General features: G+C 47.3%; 1 long non-coding RNA gene across 1 annotated transcript; it reads left to right on the forward strand.

Moving 5' to 3' along the window:
* The first annotated feature begins 1,466 nt into the window (after positions 1 to 1,466).
* LOC143670165 (uncharacterized) lies at positions 1,467 to 4,698 on the forward strand. Its single transcript, XR_013169287.1, has 3 exons — positions 1,467 to 1,804; positions 3,992 to 4,080; positions 4,389 to 4,698. It is a non-coding gene; the product is annotated as an uncharacterized LOC143670165 (long non-coding RNA).
* The last annotated feature ends 1,223 nt before the right edge of the window (positions 4,699 to 5,921 follow it).

Below are 5,921 nucleotides of genomic sequence, written 5' to 3' on the forward strand. Positions count from 1 at the left end.
TCTTTTCTCTTTCAAAGACTCATCTGTAAACTGACCAGCTATCCAGAATATATTTTAGTGGGCATTTACTTTCAGCACTGCTAAGAGTTCTCATAGTTACTGGTTACAAGATTTTGGTGCACTTTCAGATGGTCTCAGTCTAGGCAAACGGTTTAACGTAGCAGTTTCTTAACAGCGTGGACACCCTCTTGGAAAAGGGATTGGAAACACACAGGAATCAACACTCAGGATCAGCAGGGCTAGATCCCATGGCCAACTGAAGTAATAGAGCAGTCCATACTGTTAAGCAGACAGTCAGACCGCACTAAGGTGGGACTTGAACCCACAATCCTAGTTATGTCCCGACAAGTCAGGAGAGGTGCGACTTCCCAATTCCTAGTGAGATGGGGACTCTATGAACACCAGATCAAGATGAAAGATTAACTCACCCAAAGACATCCTTTCCTGACACAATTTCGCTGGCGAAATAGAGTTGCGCAAATGGACAACGAAGTCGTGGGGATGAAGTGGGCGAGCCTCTAGATGAAGTAGTCTAGGGGACCACACAAGGCTGGAAGGGTCTGCCACACAGGGCCGTAGAGCTTCGCACTTGGGTCTCTAAACTGCCCAGCCCCTTCACGGTCGCCAAAATCGTGGCCGCCGTAACCGGCCCTTCTGCCCGATGTGCACAATAACTAACACGTGACGCCACGATTTCGGGGAGAGAATAAGGTTCTTTACGAAGTTGCCAAAGCAAGGAGCCTAGAGATGGCCCTCAGATCAGGCTCCCCCAGCTGCTAAGCATATGGGTTTTTGTCTCCTAATTTGAGAGTTGGCTTGGGGGCAGGGAAAGGAACAGGGTGAGGAGAGGAAAATATCATGGACAGTTTCTAGGAGAGCATGAGCAGGGCTAAGTCATGCTAAATCCTGCTTCTATATGTGACACATGTTACACATATGGCAGTTAAATCCCTCCTACCGGCATGATTTTAATGATTGTAATGAAGCAAAGGTAACTTTCAGATCAGGGTTGTAATTAGTATTTATGTCCTCCTGCGTGGCTAAGGCTACTTAGAGCTGGTTCTTAAAACAGGAATTTGACTTGCAAGGAGCTTCTTATGAATATACATAAGGAGGTGGGGGTTTTAAGATAAGGGACGTGGAAACGTGTATCACCACAGAGGGGTGAAGAAAACCTGGAAAATGGGTTAGCAGGTGTCACCTTCAATGGATAGTTTTGCAAGTTAGCAGGGCAAGGGTTTCGGTGTTTATGATTTTTTTTCCTGGAGAGGGGTGATGACAGTCATGCTCTCAGGAGGGGTCTCACGTCCCCCAATCTGCCTCGAGGAGGAGATGGAGATCGGGGTGGGGGGTGGGAGGTGGGGGGCAGCTCCTGCTCTCCAATACCACCGAAAGGCACAGTGCGCACGCGCAGTGGCGGGGAGGCCCCTCCCAACCAGCCCATGTTTTCTCGCGGGACCCACAACATCCGGGGACTGGCACTGGCCCAGGAGGATGCTGGAACTTCACGCCTCCCGTCGCTGCTCTTCGCCTGGCCAGGACAGTGTGGACGCACTGTAGGTTTCAGGGCCGGGCTAGGAGCCTGCAACCCTAGCGTCGCTATTCTCGCAGTCTTCTACGGAAAGAGCAGTGTCCAGGCCTCCTCTAGCTGTAGGAGGGCCTGGAGACCCTTTCCGAAGGAGGTGAAGGAGCCTCAGGGTGGTTCCTCATCTGCTGCACTGAGACTCCACGAGCAGACGGAAGGCAGCAGCTGCCACCAAGGCCCCGACAACGAATCAGTTCCTTTAATCTCGACCCAAGAAAGGTGATTCGAAGCAGGATCCCCGGTAGGGAGGGAGGGGTCGGCTGAGGCCGGATTCACCAAGGCACGTGTGCTGCCTCACCCTGGGCACTGGGCTCGCCAGAACCGGTGGGTCTGGGATACGGACTCCCAGAGAGGGGCAGGGCGCACAGCATCGCTCCCCACACAAGAGGGGAGGGGGTGAACTTTGTAGTGGAGACTGAGGAAAGGGGACGTGGTCCCCACGGAAGCCGGGACAGACTGTCTGAGGAAACTTTCTCTTTGAGTTCTCTCAGAGAACACTGAAGATGGGGGTGGACCTCGTCCTTGGCAGCCTCTGGGGCAGCAGTGTGGCGGGGATGGGGGCTGTGCGGGACTCAATCATTTATTTTCAGTGGGTGGCATCATCATTCATGGACGGTGGCACCGTCATTGCACGGCGGCGTTCGGCCTGAGTGCCAGTGGATCTGTCTTCCCAAGCAGGTACCCAGGCACCTGCCTCACTTCTAACCTCCTGAGGCAACCTCAGTCTACCCTATGAGCAGATAGAACCCGGGGGTGTGGCTGATACACACTCGGAGGCTGCCTGCCTGCAGCGTGCCTATGGGCGATACTCGAGTTTCCATGTAGAGGAAGAGTAACCCCGTGGGTTGGCGGGAGTGAGGTGAGTGCGGGAAGGGGTAAGCATCAATAATATCTATCGCTGCAGCTGAAGAAACATTTCCTTGACCCTGGCTTATGGTATCATGACACAACACGTCACTTCAGACTCAGAGACATCAGCCTACGCTTATACAAAACCATGGAAAGTATCCGTATAGCTCTAAAGCTGCTGTGGGCATCAAGGAACCAGACATTCCTTTAAACCCATTGTGCCCGCTGACATTTGGAAGTTGTTCTAAGAAGTACAGAAATAAATAGTTGCATGAACTCAATGCTCCTCTTATACCCAATGAGTGTCAGTTCACATGTTTCTAAACTTCCGGCAGGGTTGATCATGGCCATAGAAAAAATAATTGCTTTCTGCCTGCTAGGGGGCTGAGCTGTGGCTGAGGGCCCAGAGGTGGGGCAGCAGGTGGCAGGTCTGGCGTTCTCCACAGTTTGCTTCACTTTATGCCAATTTCCGCAGTTTGTGAGTATAGACCTTTGTGGGGAAAAGGTGGCTTGGTGTGTCTTCTGTTTTTTAGTTACTTCCTTTAGTGCCTCACATTTCCCAACTGTGGACTGTAATGTGTTTCCCCTCCACCACCATTCCAAAACCAAATGTGGCTTTGTGGTAATGAAGATGAGGATTGTTTCTAGGATACGGTCCATGAGCTGGGATGCAGGCAGTGCCCTTGGGGGTAGCAGCAGAGGTCCCTGGGTTCAAGAGGCATAAGGCAAAGTTCCAACCAGTGGGTGTGCAACAGGACGAAGAAATTTGGAATATATACAGACTAGAGCGGGAAAAGCTGGACCCAAATCCTCACAAAGAAACAGAACCTGCAGGAGAAAGAGGTGAGGAGCTTCCTTAGAATGATCAGCTCCTTGGCGCGGTGGTAGTATTTGGTTCAGCTTGAATGTCGTGGGTGTTTTCTGTGTGCTCAGCCATGTTGTCAATTATGACATCTCCAAGGTGGGAGTACAGGAGTCCAGCAACAGGAGATTGGTGAGGATCCCAAAATACCCAAGCCACACAACTTAACACCATATAACCTGCTCCTTAGTATATTGGAGAAGATAAGCCCTATCAGGAAGTTTTGCAGACACCCTGTCCTTAAAAGGGAGATGAAGAATTGGGATCAGAAATACCCCTAGAGATAGAATAGGAATAGCGGGGTGCACCTGGAAACAAAGCAATAAAAGGAAAAGTGTCCCGCATTTCCTACTTTCCACTGTAGGCAGCAGTTCTTCCTTTTCAAACACCTCTAAATGTTGCCCAAATCACAGAACGTTTCAGGTCATGATAGGTACAAATATTGTATTTGCATTAATTAATTACTTTCGGGAGAAAAAGGGAAAGAGCCAACGGGGGATTCATTTCTATGGGTTGATAGATATTTGGTTCTTATGTCCAATGAGATGGACACTTCTGGGCACTACACACGCACGTGTGAATATGTAACACCTTTACTGAAAGAGTCTGGATATTCTCTGTTGTAGAAATCAGTTCAAGATGTTCATGAACAAAAAAGAGAGGAATTTCCTCAAGCTCTTTTGTATCTCCTGCAGGGCTTTCTGAACTGATCCTGGCCCTTTCTGAACAGAGGAGCACCAACCAGTTGAAGATGGAATGGCATTCCACCTTGCCTGAATCCCAGGTGAGCAATACTTTCCAGTTCATTCCCTTATCAGCATTTGAAATTGCCTGTGCTCAGCAGGTGCTCTCAGGCAAGTTCGTTGTTACTTCCACATGGTCTCTCCTGGACAGCTAGGATTGTCATCACGAGAATGAAGATCTCCCAGGCTGCTTACGCATCCCTTTGGATCCTTCTTTTCTGCTTTCTCTTTGTCTTGGAAATCCTTGACATACTTCCTTCAGTTTTCTGGCCTTTCACATACTAGAGACAGGTGACGGGACTGTTATGGGAGAGGGAGGTCCTGCACTAAAGTCCATTCTCTTCTTTAGAAATCGTTGACATTTGAAGATGTGGCCATATATTTTACCCGGGAAGAGTGGAAGATACTGAACCCCGCTCAGAAGGTTCTCTACATTGGTGTCATGCGAGAAGTCCGTGAGACCATCGCCTCTCTAGGTAACCATGCCCCTTTCCCTTTGAGGTCATCTTTGTTTACTTCTTAGAATTGTAACGTTCAGCATAGAAATCCTGTATGTATCAGATCGTCTCCCCTTCTATGTTTTATAAAAGTTGTATAAAATTGGATTTAATTCTTTAAGGCTTTGAAGAATTTGCCAAGGACACCATGTGAGCATGGGGATTTCTTTTCCAGGACCTTGTCAATTGTAAATTAAATTTCTTTAATATATACGCTGATGTTGAGGTTATCTATTTCATACTAGTGAAATTCTCGTAGTTGGGAATTTCTGAGGAATTGGCCCATTTCGTCTAACTTATCAAACATGTGAGGATAAATCTGTTTGTAGTAATCCCTTATTATTCTTTTCTTAATAGAAATTGTAGTGATATCTTCCATTTTTTTCATGTTACTTTTGATTTGTACCCTCTCTTTTTTTTTATTTTGGTTCAAAGTTTATTGATTTTATTGATTTTGTTCTGCCAAAAGAAAGTCTTTGGTTTCATTCATTTCCTCTCGTTTTTGACTTATATTGTGATCTCTCCTTACTTCTGTTACCGTTAGGTTTTTTGCTTGCTTGTTCTAGTTTATTGTTGTAAGAACGTAGTTCAGTGGGGCCTCCCTCCTTTCTAATGTGAACATTTAAGGCAGTACGTTTTTTCTAAGCATGGCTCTAGGTACTTTCTCCATATTTTCGTATATTATACTATTGTTTTCTTTCTCTTCTCTGTATGTTTTAATGTCATTGTGATGTCCTGTTTGAATTACAGATTACCTGGAAGTGTATTTCTCCCTTTTCGAATTTATAGCGACGTTTGCCCTCGCTTTTCTGTTATTGATTTCCAGTTTTATTCCATTTGGCCAGGATAACTATGCTCACCCAAGTGATGTCGTTCTTGGATTCGTGTATGATGTAAATTTACAGTTGCAGACACCCTGTTTTAGCAGAGCATGCAAGTTCCTTCCCACGACCTTGGGCCATGATGCAGAGGACAGTTTAATTGTTTCAGTGCCTCTGTGGTGTTAATATTGGCCTTCTTGTTTTCACTATTTCTACTGATGTTCCCTCTGGTCCTTGTACGTTCTGTGTAAGGTTGGGGGTGGAAGATTTTTTCCCCCGTCCCGGCACCCGGATACCTCTCAGTGGATAAGGGGAGACTCACACCTGAAGGGAAAAAAAGACTTCCTGGGTTGAGCCACAGCTTGTGGCTGGGCCTCTTGTTAGATCCTTTGCCATGACTTTGTCCCCTGTGCTGGGTTGGGAATCTCAGGCCTCAAGGTCTCTGGGATCCATTCACTAGTTCTGAGAGTTTACATGACAATCTCCTACATTGGGTGTCTCAGACCCAGTGTAGAAGGAGAGTACATCTGACCTTTTCTGTGGGCTGGCCTCCAGGTTGGCCTG

This window comes from Tamandua tetradactyla, chromosome X, assembly GCF_023851605.1.
Source record: "Tamandua tetradactyla isolate mTamTet1 chromosome X, mTamTet1.pri, whole genome shotgun sequence".
Lineage (NCBI taxonomy): Eukaryota > Metazoa > Chordata > Mammalia > Pilosa > Myrmecophagidae > Tamandua > Tamandua tetradactyla.